Genomic DNA, 15,323 nt, shown 5'->3' with positions numbered 1-15,323 from the left:
TGTAGTTAAGAGTGAGATGCCTCAGCGACTTTAGTATGGATTGTTGTGGAATTTGGAAATTCATATTTTACACAGAATTGATTGCAACATCTTGAGTTATCATGTATACTTAATACTCTTCATTCAGATCCATCGTCATCTAAATGTTTTAATAATGCAGTATATTGAATATCAAATTGAAGGATCATTGTGTTAAATACAGGATTTCTGTTGACAAAAATTGGAACACCAATCTATATCCACAGAGGGAGTACAACCTTATCAAAGGAACCCTTCTTGTTTCAACAGCATGTTTCTACAGAAGCCCAGAACGGACAAACCAAACAAAAGAGACGGCCTTAAAAGCTTTCTTGAGCTTTATAGGTTCTCATACTTGCTTGTAAGTGAGTTTTTTGGGTAAGGGTAATACATTGTTGCAGTATGTTAATGAAACCAGTATCTGGATAATATAGTTTCAAAGACATTATTGCAAAGTATAATCCAATTACAGATAGACAGTACAGCACCTTAAATGTACCAGGTGACATCATGCCTCATACTGAACTGAGTTTGATATATTGGTTACTTTTAAAGCTGGATCTATAGTCATACAATTTTCATGTCCATCTTTTTTGTCCACCTTGGACATTATCACCATGTCCACTCTTTTGTGACAGAACTGCCTCCGGCTCAACTGAGAGAAGAAAGCCTGATGAGAGAGTCTGGATCCAATATGAGGCTTATAGTGGACCATGGTTTTGTCTGCCAATCAGGGATTGGACATGCATAGTAAAAAAATATAATTAAATACAGAAAGAACACAATTCAAATAGTCAAAAATGTTATTGATTCTCAGAAATAAATGCTTTCCCGAGAATGGATAATCACAATGTCCTCAAGTTGGACTGTCATTGACTACAACTGTTTGTAGAGAACATGTTAACAGTGAATTCACCCTTAGACAACACTCTGACACTTTCTGGATTGAGCTATCATATATTGAACAGCTATGACAGACATTGAATAGATTTTTTCCATGTGGTTGGGAAGTGAGTCAGTAAGACCTTCTCATGCAAATCAAACATACCTAAATTACCATGAGATGATGTCAGACAGTTCCAGAAATCATCATTGCCCATTAGTAGTTCATCTTTGCAGAAATAAACAACTATTTGTTCAATTCAACCCACTGAATTAACCAATTCACAAAACAGAAGTCTGTTTGGTGTCTTTTGAGGTCTTAAGCTGGTTGGATGCTTGAGCTTTTTTTATTGGTTGCCTCATCTTGAGCGTTTAGGTTTTATGTTGGGCAAGTGTATAACACAAGCAGGAATGCTTAGTGTATGAATTAAACTGAGGAAAATATGTTAATGAGAATTTCTGTAATTTCCACTTTTTGTGTCCTCACGTTGAAAACACAGGGTATAGGAGCACAGACTGCCAAGTTCTTTTTTGTATAGATGTGCGAATCTAACTACATCCCCCTATAATACTACAGCTATAGGCATAGGAAATAAGCATTGTTTCCAAGAACAGAAAAAACAATACTATCATTGCCTATCTCATGTGTCGCATTAAGACCAGATGTTTTGATTTGTACTCATGAAGTTACAACATATTTTGAGACAAGACATTTTTTTCTGTTAAAGTGTTAAATCTTTCTTTTTGGTGTGTCTACAGACATATGCAAGTTGTATTTAACAAGAAAATTTATCAATTCAGAGCCTACTAAGCCAAGAACAATATTTTAAGTGAAATATATATTTATTGATGTTATTCTTTCTTCCATAATAGTTGTATTTTCAAAGATAATAAATAGTTGTAACATCACTTTATGCATTCTATGAGCTTCTGCAGTGGTTTGAAATTCCAGTGGATTGAAGGCATGATTACACAAGCATGTAAGGGACTTTGCTGTTTCTCTGAACCATCCACTGCATAACTTGGAACATATTTGCAAGCTAGCAATACTTCTGGGCTTATTTTTGATTTCAGTGGGGAAAATACAATACTCAGCACTCTTGCTCTTTTTTTCAACAGACCTTTTTTTTCTGTTCTGTTACCCAGGAGACAATCTTGTACCTTATACCCAAGAACCTGAATTAATTCATGACTGTCAAGACTGATTTATTTTAAGAAATCCTTAGATATATGTTAGAGTACTTTATTTATTACTGTAATTTCTGCATGCACATTTAAAATAAATAATATGAAAAGGTCATAGGTCAACATTAAGAATATGTTGTAATATGTATGAAGTAGAAGTGTTGAATAACTTAGATGAATCTGCAACTGCTACTTCTACTGTACATTTTTTACTACAACTAAAAATAACTTGACCAGCTTGCAGTTGCTGGCGTCGTTCTAACCCTCTCCACTTCAGCATCCATATAAAGCTCTGGCTTCCCACTTGACTGGCTGATGATGAGTGACAGCATCCTTGATTCCCAGACTCCAGAGTTGGAGAGAAGAGGGAGGGCTGAGATGCCAGTGAGCTGGATCAGGGCATCTGTTCTGGATGATTTGCTACAGACTGGACTGGGCGGCCATGAATAAATCACTGCTTCTCTGCCTCTTGATGATGGATCATTTGCTTTCCTTATTTTACTGTTAACAGACAAGGAGCGGTCAATCCTACCCCAGAGGAAAACTTGGTACTATTTAACCCCTACAGTTCTTATTCCTACTGCAGGAATGGCTGACAATGGCAATGACATCAGCAGCAGCAGATAAGTAATGAGATTGCATGTATCGCCAAGGAGAGTTATTTATTCACATGAAATATTACTCAAGTGCCAACCCCTGATCTGTCACTTTGAATAATGGTGTCCTCTGTTAGTCTAAATGTAGCCCATATCATAAATCTCCAGGGACTACACCAAACCCACAGAGACCAGCATCGGTCTCTTTACCCCTTCAAAGGTAAAGGTAAAGTCAGACTGAAGGCAACAACGCACTCACTCATCCCCCACACCTAAAGTTTGAACTATTTCTCTCCCACTTACAGTGACCATGACAGATAAACTTTAGATGTAGATAAATCACAATCCGAGCTGGTGCTGTCTCCTTTTTGCGTTGTCTCTCAACTGGAAGGTTGGGGGTTCGATCCCCAGCTCCTGCAGTCTGATGTGTCCTTGGGCAAGACACTTAACCCTGAATTGCACCTACTGCTTCGTCGGCGGCGTATGCATGTGTATGAATGGGATTAGTTACTTCTGATGGTTACTTTACATCGCAACCTCTGCCATTAGTGTGTGAATGTGTATGTGACAAGCAGCGTCAAAGCGCTTTGAGTAGTCAAGAGACTAGAAAAGTCCTATAAAGGTTCAAGTCCATGTACCATTTACTCCACTCCTGTAAGGGCTTGATATCATTCCAACAATGTTTCAAAAGAAAATAGAAACGATCAGCAAGTGTTGACGCATGAGGGCAAAACAGAAATGTTCTCAGTCGAGGAACTTAATAGTTTTGGTTTTTAATCCCACTTGCTGAAACCTCTGGGAGGAAAAAACAGCCCAATTTGGACTTTGAGGAAACCGGACCAGTCTCGATCTTGGACTGAATCAGAGTCTCTGCAACAAAACAAATTTGCATCAATGACTATTTTCCATGAAGGGGGAAAAATCTTTCAGAATCTTTCCAGCAGTATGCACAGTGCGATTATTGACAAAAAAAGTCACCACAGAGGTAACCTTAGCCTCCTCATGACCATGCCTCATACAGCCTGTGATATGTATTACTTATCCAGATTTTTACATTGTTGCATTGGCGTACACACAGTCAGTTTAATGTGAGCAGGCAGTGACAATTGAGAATATTGAGCTGGACTTAAATGCCAAAGACAAGATAAACTTTATTGGACCTTGCAGAATTTGATATCCTAAAGAAGAACCTGATCTTCTCTCTCTGTTCACTGTGGTGTTGCTGATGCTTCTTTTGATGTGCTGATACACAGCTACAATATCCACACTGGTGTCAATCCAGTAATTCTACCTGAAGCCTGTGAGATAATATCAGGTGAGAAGGCAGCTTTGAGTCATTTTACTGTTGTGGACAGAATTACTCAGCAATGGAAAAAAAAGAGAAATACTATAATTACATTTTTAGTTAAAATAATATTTTTTATTCATTTTATGTCACTAATAATTTTCCAGTCCGACTTCGGTTCCCAGCACAGACCAGAAACAGCTCTCCTCAAGGTCACCAACGACCTCCTCCTCTCCTCAGACTCTGGCCTCCTCAGCATCTTCAGCATCCTCATCCTCCTCAACCTCACTGCAGCCTTTGACACCATCAGCCACGGTATTCTTCTATACCGACTGGAACACTCCAGATCACTGGCACTGCTCTTTCCGGGTTAAGAACCTACCTCACTGACAGACAACAGTTTATCAACATCAATAACTGCTCCTCCTCCATAGATAGATAGATAGATATATAGATAGATAGATACTTTATTGATCCCGAGGGAAATTCAAAGCATCCAGTAGCAGGTTACAAAGATGTACATGACATGAAACATTTGTTACAAATTAAACCGCAAAACCGACCGGTGAGACATAGTTCCTTTGTCTCAAGGTGTCCCCCACGGTTCGGTTCTTGGTCCCCTTTTGTTCATCATATACTTGCTCCTCCTTGGTAACATCATCTGCCAGCATGGTCTCTGTTTCCACTGTTATGCATCTCCACCAGTTCCATCACCACTGATACCCACTCCACCCTGACAAACTGCCTCAATGAAATAAAAACATGGATGCCCACTAATTTCCTCTCACTGAACTATGCAGAAGCGGATATAATAATCATCGGCCCCAAATCCCTCACCAACTCCATTCACAACTTCTGCCTCACAATAGACAACTCCACTCTATCCCCCTCCCCTCATATCCACAATCTTGGAGTCATTCTGGACAGCCACCTCTTCTTTGCACGTCACCCAGCTCACAAGATCCGCCTTCTTTCACCTCAAAAACATAGCCCATCTCCGTCCATTACTCTCATTCTCTGCTGCTGAAACCCTAATCCATACATTCATCACATCCAGACTCATTTACTGCAATAGTATCCTTTACGGCATATCATCCAGCAAGTCCTCTAAACTCCAATACAGCCAGAACTCTGCTGCATGCCTTCTCACCCATTCTCGATCCCGTGAACACATCACCCCTGTCCTGCAAAATCTCCACTGGCTCCCTGTCCCATACCAAATCCAATTTAAAATCCTTCTCCTCACACATGAAGCCCTTAACCACCCTCTTACCTCACGGCTCTCCTCCACTGTCACACTCCTTCATGCAGCCTCCGTTCTTCCAACACCAACCTACTGATCAAGACTCACCTTTTCAAAACAAGCTTTTAATGTATGATTGTGATGTGTGTTCTGTTTATCTGTAGCAGGCGCGCAGGGCAGCTCACGAGGGCAGGAACCACGCATGGAGGACCAGGAATAGGAGTTGGTCAGACCAGCGCCGGAGAACCAAATCATGAAATACTAGAAACCCACTGGAAACATAACAAGGACCCCAAACTTGATATTGTTTTTGTAAAGTATCATTGGCTTAAATTTTGGGACCACTGCCATTAACATTGTGCTTTTAAAAAATATTTATTTACATGAAATATATGTATCTTAAATGCACAGTATGTCAATTTAGCCTCCAGGGGGCAAAACTCTATAAAAGATTACATTAAGGCTGGTGGGGAATCGTGGGAGTGGTTCCTACCTGAGTTGACCGTATAGTCAATATGAATGGGCAGAACAGACCTGGGGAAGAGCCATAAATGGTATATGAGCAGGGACGGACTGGGACTACAAAACAGCCCTGGACTTTGACTCGGCCGGCCCACAACAATCGGTACGCGGAAAGTCATCAACACCTGGCACGGGTGTCACAATACTTTAATCATGACTCATGACACTATACCATCCAAATGACAGCAATAGCACTGATGTTGACTAGATGTTGTGTTAAGAGCATAGTATTCTAGTCTTACTTGAATACTCACAAAAAAATGAAGGTGTCATCACACTGCAGTCCCTCTACTGTCAGGTATTTTGTCTTCTTCTGAGGGTGGTAAGAAAAAAAACCCTCTAGGCTGTGACTGTCTGAATTGGGGCGCTTAAAGTAATTTAAGGTTGAGCTGGCATGGGTGTCATCCTCTGCCCTCGGTCTAAGCTCAACCTGAATAAACAAATGATGGAATGGATTTTTTTTTAAAAACAGGTTTTATGTATCCAATTGATCATAACATCATCTATTCCATGCAATCTTATGATTACTTTATTACTCAATAATCTTAATGAATGCAGTAATTATGCAGTAATTAACTTACTGCACAATAATAATGAAAATACACCACTACAAATGTAACTTCTGTATTCAAAGTCTACACCTAAAATGTTGAAAGTGGAGCTGTTTTAACTACTGTAATCATTATTTCACTTTATTTTATTTCATTTAATTTTTTGCATTGTACTGAGCAACACAAACTGGGTATAGATAAAAATGTAGCAACACCTGAATAACATTTGCTAACATCAGCCAGCAAGTAACTCTCTTTCTCCCTCTCTCATGTCATGTTCCATACTTACTTGCCCTGTATCTGTCTGTGGAACTTCCACCAGCTCATCTCTCTGTCCCTCATCATCACATGTGACCCTACCATGCTGAGGCTGCACAACTGTCTGGCTCGCCTCAACACTCTCTTCTTCACTCATGCTGCTAACTTCTTGGATGCTGCTGCTAATGTCAACTTGTGCCACAGTGCTGCTGCCGGCTGTGCTGCTGATCATTTCAGTGAGCTCGCATTTTTTTTCCCTCGCCTTCTCAGCCCCACCCTTTTCTTTGCGTTTTTTACTGATGTTATCCATATTTTTGTGCTTCACAACTACTACCAAAGATCGTCTTCACTGCTACTACTTCTTCTTCTTCTTTTCAATTAGCTGGTGGGCACGGGCGGCTGCCGGCTGGCATCCAACTTAAAGATGCATTGTTGCCACCTACCGAACTGGAGTGTGAAACAGTAGATTAGAGGGAAAAAAACAAAAACTGGTGATGACTGCGTGGCGGCCGCCGGCTGCCGGCCGTCCTGGAGTACCGGCCGTTCTGTGATTCTCCAGAACACACAGATGGCCCGTCCGCCCCTGTATATGAGTATAGTACTTAGTTGTTTTACTCCACTCTTGTTGTGTTTAATACTCTACCATATACACTAGCATGTCTGTTATGGTGCCTGTCTGTTGATGATACTTAGCAGGAAGTGTCCAAAGGATTTTAAGGGATATTATCTGAAAAAGGTTGCCCTCTGCTACAAAAACTACACTATGAGAGGGATTATTAGGGGGGGAAATTGACACTGTAAAATAGCAGCAGGGCAGTAAAACAATGAGGCAAAGCTCACAATAACACCGTAGAGCTCAAAAGAGCCGTAAACTCTGGTAATAAGTCTCTGTTTGTTCCCCACTAAAAGTCCCCTTCAACAAAGACACACTATGTTCACATTGCGTTTTCAAGGATAACCTTTAGAAGCATTCCTAATGTTCATAAACAATTGTGAATAATGTTTGTTGTCGGCCTCCATGGTGTTGGATATAATTATGCCCTCACTGTAATGCTTGTGATGCTGATAAATAATTAAGAATGGACAAAGTGGATCACTGCCAACGTTGATTGTATTGCATTATGCTTTCTGCACAATGCAATACAATCTTCAATGTCGAATGTATTACAATTAGCTGCAATGATACTGACTGCCAAATCCTCCACGCAGCAACTTCAAAATGTGTTTTCATGTGAAAGATCCCACTTTGACCTAAGATGACTATGTGGTGAAATTAGACTCCATGGTTTGGCTCAGACAGAAACTGAACATGCAAACGTTAGCCAACACTAATACTTAGGGAAGGTCACAGGGGCAACCACAATTGAGCTGATGAACTTTGTCATTTCATAAAGAAAATATAATGATTTATATGTGAGAATTTACACCTTCTGTGTATCAGATCAAAGCAACATGAAGTTGGACGAACGCCTGCAACTTTAAAGTGATCACACAAAACCAGATTTAATATGTATCATTAGTGGCTCCATGAATATCTGGAAGTTTGAGTGTTCCTGAAATGTACAAGTAAGAGTTTTTTTGCTGTCTCTCCTCCAAATGAATAACATGTCCATTAAAATGTTGCCACAGGTAATGGATTCGTAGCCTAAGCCTTTAATACCCTGGCATTGATTCAAACTATTCATTTGGTTGAAGACCCAACTCATAAACTGTGTATTTTTATTTTGTTATTCTGTTTTTCTATAAGTCTGCTGGCCATACCTCAGAGTTAAAGCTCTCTGTGTAGTTCTGTTCCCTACTTTATGTGTCTTCAGGAGCAACAAAATCCTCTACACCCAGAGCTCTCCCCCAATTAGTATCCCTACCTGGAAGTGTAAGCGGAAACTGACTCCAAGATTTACATGGGTAAAAACTGTATGAATAAGACACTCTGTTTGGTTTACACAAATCTACGTAAATGTCTAACAGTAACTGCCAGCTAACTGGAGAAGCACTTTGTCGCTGTGCCGTGGCCCATGTTGTACAACGTCCATACGCTGTGGAATGAGGAGTCTATTGCTGTCTGGGAGATAGAGACTACGTGGAATCCATCACTATTACCTTGGCTATTTGTGGTTGTCCGCTTGCCATATCCCTCTCCCCACAAGCAGATGGTAGCATCGCTAGCCTGCCAAGTTTACACTGTTGAGAATGTGTGTGTTCGAGTGTGACCCAAGTATTCATTGGCATATACGTGTGTGTGTATGTGACCGCATATAAAATTGTACGTGGCAATAACACGGTGGAGTTCATTCCAATCCATCGCGAAAGACTACTTAAAAATTCTTCTTTACCTTCCACAAAATAGAGGGTGTACTGTGAGTTTTCGTGTCTATTACAGATCATGTCACCAGGAAGTGAGTGATGGGTATTGACCATATACATATCAAAGAGGATGTAATATGGTAACCTTACAATGCTGCAAAATGAGGCAGCACATGAAAAGTGGGGAAAGGAATACAGTCAAAGCAAGTCAGCAGACCACATCGCATGTAAGTGTGTTCTGCAGATGTAGGCTTGAATCTCTCAATGATGCTATAATTTACACATATGAAACAACACCAGCCTGGGCCAGGCTTTACACTGGGGATCCTTAGGTTACTTTTAACCTGTCTGTGTTTGCCAGTTATCAAAGTCAGGGAAATGAACAGTGACCAGCCACCCCAGAGACAGTGGGAGATGCAAATGGCTTCCATGAGGAAAGATGAACCAGCCAACTGATAAATGAAACCATGCATGGCTGCTGCTCTAGTGAGGGCCTATGGATGTTGTTAATAATTCAATTGCTTGAAATTACTTTAAGTAATGTAATTTGCTTGAGTTATAGAAATATGATTCTTCATATCATAACTGATGAGTCAGGCGATAACAGCATATAGCAGTTATAGAAGAATGCAGTTTCTTTCCCAATCAAAATTGCATTTTTACCACAATTAAAATAAAAAAATCCATATTCTACCTCCTCATTATGCAGCAGTATAACACCAGTCGGTGGTTATAAACATTAATCAAAATGGTACTATCATTATTGCTGTAAGTTAATTATGTACAAGTAGGATTTAATGATGGAACATTGTGCTTGGTTTTCAACCTATTAGAAAAACGTGCTTATTGGCCTTCTTTCAAAGAGTAAGCATAACTAATTCCTCCCATGATCATGTATGTCCGTGGCAACCTGCATGAAAAATTAGGCAAAAGCCAAAGTGTAGAAATCTGCAGTTCCTTGAGTGTTAACTTGAGGCTGGCTACAGAAGTCACTATTAACCATCATATTAAAATGCCCATTTTGACAGCAAATATAAACATGTTCATGGTCTGAACATGTTCAAGTCAGGTGACCTCATTTACTCATGACTCTCCGAAGACTTGATGACACATCTGTATCACGTATAATGACAGCCATGGAGGGGAAGGAAAGAAAGCCCTATTTCTACTCAGGCTCTTATTGGCTATAGTAGCCTAGGAACAGTGAATGGAAGGTCCTAATTGGTCAAATGAGATGGGGAGAGTACGTGAATTAGTACAAAGAAAACTTGAAACAGCGGCAGAAATTTTGAAGCAATCCATGGATCTTCATGGATGTAATGTGTTTAGATTAAATCTTTGGGATAAGGGGGACCTTTGCTGATGCAGCAGGACCGTAGACTTTCAGACGATAAGAAAAATGAATCGGAAAGATCCGTTTATTTGTCTGTGGTCTGACAGTTGCATACATTGTGGCTGCTGTGTTGGTTGGATCTTTAAATACATGGTCAACAACTAAAGAATCATGTCTTTCTAGGGATGTATAGCATGAGTTATATACACAGAACAGCAGTTGTTTAACTGATGGTGATAATGAGAAGACACACTGGCTGCCACAGGAGGTGATTAATAATGTAGTTTATTCAACACTTTAGAAAACATTTAAAGTCAGCTAACGGTTCATAATGCTCCAGTCTTTGTGATAAGCTAATTTAATCAGCTGCTGGCTGGAGCTTATTGTCTGTAAAGTAAGAAGATTCTACATTTGCTCTAAAGTGATGTAAAGTAGATGTGTTCATTAGCATTAAAATAAAAATGCAAGCTCAACACTAGCACCTCAAAACAGGAACTATTTGACTTAGCAAACTTTAGCCACTGGCATTGTGCTATGTGGGTAGAGAAAATCGAGAGATGGAAGTGATCAAACCGCATGAATGCTGCAATGTGGAAGAAAATGTGTCCCATTGTTCCCAGTTGGAATGAGGTCTGGCACGATGCCTTTGCAACTCCTGTGACTCCAGCACCGGAGTTAAACTGTGTTTACTATTTCTGGACACATCATGTCAGTGTAGGTGGATGAAATGTCTCACAACGCCAATGGAATAAGAGATCATGTTATAGCTTGTTTGTATTCATAAACCCATGTAAGGCTTTGTGTGTGCGATCCTAAACCTCCCATACTTCCACTCACTCTGTTGCATCTCTCTCACGGTATAAAATGTCCCTCTGCGGTTGTCATTAACGTTCACCCAGGAAGCTCAATCAGTAGCCAATTCTGTTTTTCCCTCCTTTTTGTAATTAGGCCCCGGGCCCTGTGTGGGGTAAGCCTATGCACTCTGGCTGAGAAGAAGCACAGAGAGGGGATTTGTGGTTTGGGAAGCCTGAGCTGGAAAGAACAACTGTCTATTAGAGCCAGCTACTTGCCCCTTCCTGATCTGACACATGCCTTACACTGTGACAGAGTTTGCAGACAGGATGCAGCCCTGGCATGTGCACGGCCAATGCTTCTGTCAGAGAGCCTGGAGCTAAACAGCCAGCGCTACAACCAGAACGGCCAGTGGAGGCCACAGAATATCCCCTGGAATAAGATTGCAGCAGTCTGGAGCCTCCTGGTCAAGAGGCTTAGAAGTACAAGCATCGCCTGAAGCCAATAGTTTTAATTCCAACAGCATAAGCTCTTCATATTCCTGAAATTACCGCAAAGTCTCTCACACACTCTTTTCACATCAGAACACAAACTCAAGCTGACACAGAGGCATGTCTGCACAATGTTTGCACATTCATAATCACACTTTCATAACCACACATTCTCTGCCTCTCTTTTTGTCAAGGAAACACATAAACACAAAAGCTTTTCTCAGATATGTTTTCTTGTATTGAGAGGAAATGGTTTCCCAGCATCGATGCCCTTGGAGAAAAAAATTAAGTTGCATTCATGCTGGTGCAATTGTGTTGGGTAAACATAACTCAGGATCAAAAGGAGATTTTGTGCAACGACAAGAAAAAAAAGAAAAAATTTGCCAGATGACCTTACTGCTTTATGCAATTATCGTATCTTACTATGCAATACAAACCTCCCTCTTCTGACAAACTTCCCATCCCCTTCTCAGTAAGTATTGAGGGAGCTGGACACCATGATCATGCTGTTCTGGATAGATAAAGATGTGGTCGACTCCCAGAACTGTATTCCTTAAAAATCTCTTCTTTAATTAATTCATGTTTGTTAAACAATATTTTCCAATAAATAAGTGTAATCATTTAAACAGTGTTAATGTGACATGACAAGCCAAGTAAGTCTGTGTAAGTAATCCACTGTGAAAGAATGTGCATTTGTAACGGTTTATGGGTTCACAAGATTATTTAAAATGATCAAATACCTGTGAGCACTTAATAGCAAATAATTCTGAATATTTTCAGTGAGTTCTGGATGAAAGCGTCTATCTACTTATAACACTCCTCTACATGTCAGGTGTTGTTTGACTGATAAATCCATACTGGTCCAACTCTGCTTCTCTGGCCTCTGTATTCCCCCGATAAAAGGGAGTGAGTCGGGCTGCCCCTGCTCGTAGCCAAAATACGATTTCATCACCAGGCCAGGTTGTGTGACTGGACAGGGCAGGATTTAGTCCTGCATGCCTCATCCATCTTTAGTTCTCTCAGCCCTCTCCCCCTAAAATGGACAGAGATAGATGAGCTAGTTTTGAGCCTTGATCCCCTTTTCCACTCAGTCCCTCACCTTTGGAAAGTTCCCCTGCTTGCTTCCTAGAATCATAGGAACAGTTTGCACCTCCTTTTGTCTTGCAGGTCTTAACCTTGTTCTTGCACAGATTCTCTGACCTCCCAACCTCTACCTTTACTTCTTGATCATCACTTTGATCTCCAATAAACCTGCTTCCATCCACCTCTACAGCATATTTGTCTGGCTTTTACTAGCTAGCATGAAGATACGTCTTTCAACTCCAACATAGAACCAGTTTTAGAAAAATGCAGAAAAAAGTCCATTCATTTATTACTTCTAGGCCGGCCAATTTCCCTTAATAAAGACTGCTCTAAAAAGTTCCAAAAGCCCTTTCAGAGTACGATTCTGCAACAGCACAGTAACAAATATCCATTTTCATAATGTCTATGTATGTTCATAGTGATTACACAACGGCGTGATATTTATCCCAGTTTGTGAATGCATGCATGAAAGCATGATGTGCAGAGAAACAGCTGGAGCTCCACATATGCTGTACAACCACACTCCGACATGCACACACACACACACACACACACACACACCTTCTCGCTCCTGTATCCCCTCTGTCACTAGATTCGGAAGCGGCACAGAGGGGGGATCACTTCGTGTGAAGTGCCTTTGTGACATTCATATTGAAAATGAGACGTCACAGGTTCTTAAAGAGGACATATTATTCTCCACCTTTTCAAACAGTCCCCTGTGGTCTAAATGAAACATCTGTGCTGTGCTCTGATCAAAATATAACATGAATCAAGCACCAGAGGAGGTTTGTGACCCTGTATAAACCAGCTCTCTCAGAACGCTCTGTTTTGGTGTGTGTGTCTCTTTAAATGTAATGAGCCCCCCCTGAGTTTTCCCGGTAGACATCCCTCCTTCTCTAGCGAGAATAAAAATGGCAGACCTGCGCAAAGTTTTTGTTCTAGGCTGGGGTTGGAATCCATGGGTGGAGATACCAGGGGAGGGGAGTTTTCTTTTTTACCAAAATCCCACTGTGACATCACAAGTTGAGCAAATTGGAAACGGAGCACTTTTCTCTGTGTTGTAAGACTTCTGGAGACCACAAACAAAGGACAGGATGGTTTATTTCACATGTTGTGGGTCAGTAGACACTCAGGTTACCCAAATATATGTTCAATACACTGTGAAAGTGGATTTTTCAGAATATGTCCCCTTTAAATATTGCGCCCTGAACAACCGTGTCTGAATAGAACTATTGGCTTTAGCTTACAAAATGCTGGGCGAGTTCACTAACAGGAACAAGAAAAAAGAGGTCCTGCTCCCCATGCAACATACCTTCTTCTGACCTACAAATCTCATAATGATTAAGCCCTATCGTATCTCTAAGAGCTTTTAATACTCTACTCCTCTCAGGGGTGTGTCCACACTTTTTTGAGTGGGGTGGCCCACCCTGGGAATTGACTCATGCAGGGGTGGCATACAGTTAAGGGGTGGCACATAAATGTATGAATTACCATTTTAACATTTGGAAGCTAAGCACTTAACTCTTTAACAGGTGTTTTGACAATTTAAAAAAAAATCAGGTTATCACTAATGTCAGTCAGGCTTCATCCTCTGGGGGGACCATGAGTGTCAGTGAAAAATGGTGATCCATCACATAGTTTTAGAAATATTTAAGTTGTGGACAGTGCAATTGACATAATGATATAGACAGTTCTTGGAGCCATGTCTCGTATCACTGAAAATAGTTTTATTTAACACAATATTTCACCCTTCTAATATAACAGTGTTGTGGTTTAAGAAATCAGCAGGACACTGTAGGTCTTGCAGAAGCCAAGCTGTACTTTTGTTGCGTTTCGCCCCAGGAACTATCAATCAATTCATGAAGTGTCTATTGGATGACATATGCAGTCATTATGCAACAAGAAGTGGTTTTGAACTCTTACTGTGTCTTTTATTGTTTCTTTGTTAGATATTAATAGTCTGCTGCATAGAGGACTGACCCCAGTTCAAATAATTACCACACCAATGGAAAAATATTTAAAATTCGGGACAGCTGTAAAGCGCTGTCATCGCCCAGGCTTTTGATGAATAGGCTGATCAGGCACAGCTCAATCCTAGTGTAAGCTTATTATCCAAGAACTCATCCTGTTCTGCTAACCTGGCCAACGCAGAGCAGCCGAGGACAAGCAAACCTTCTCTGGAAGCTAATCTCTGGGGAATCCAGGATTATGGGCAGCACTAATAGTGAATCCCCTACACACACTCTGCTGAGCCGAAGGATTAGTGGGGTTACACAGTTCTCTCCTCGGCACCCTCTGCCCTTTTGGTACGGCTCTGCTGTCCAGGTATGGACTGGTACAATGTTGGTGAGATCTGAACAACTGGAGCAAAGGTGGAAAGGCTGTCAGGAGTTTGAGCTGCGGTAAACGGTGAGGGTTAGAAGTGATGCTGTTGTTTATTCAGATTCTACAATACATGTGGGTTTTATTTTTCTTGACTGTTTGATATAGCACTGCCACTGATGTTAGATGAACGCACGGAAAAGATGTCTCAGGTTAATGCCTGTTAAATGGTGTTCGACCCATTTTTGTCTTCCTTAGAAAGGCAAGTAGTACCATTTGAAGTTAAGCTTATCTCAGTTTTATTGCATGACAGTAAAAGCCTACGGCCAGGTGCTTACTATCACACATTGCTGCTTAGTCAAGGTTTGTCCCAGTCATGAGTTCTTCATCCAGACTACAGATGGCACTGTTGCCTCAGTATGGTTGGCAGTGGATACATATATCTCACATTGATGGCT

This window comes from Labrus mixtus, chromosome 11 (genome assembly GCF_963584025.1).
Source record: "Labrus mixtus chromosome 11, fLabMix1.1, whole genome shotgun sequence".
NCBI classification, from domain to species: Eukaryota; Metazoa; Chordata; class Actinopteri; order Labriformes; family Labridae; genus Labrus; species Labrus mixtus.
This window is presented reverse-complemented; position numbering follows the sequence as displayed.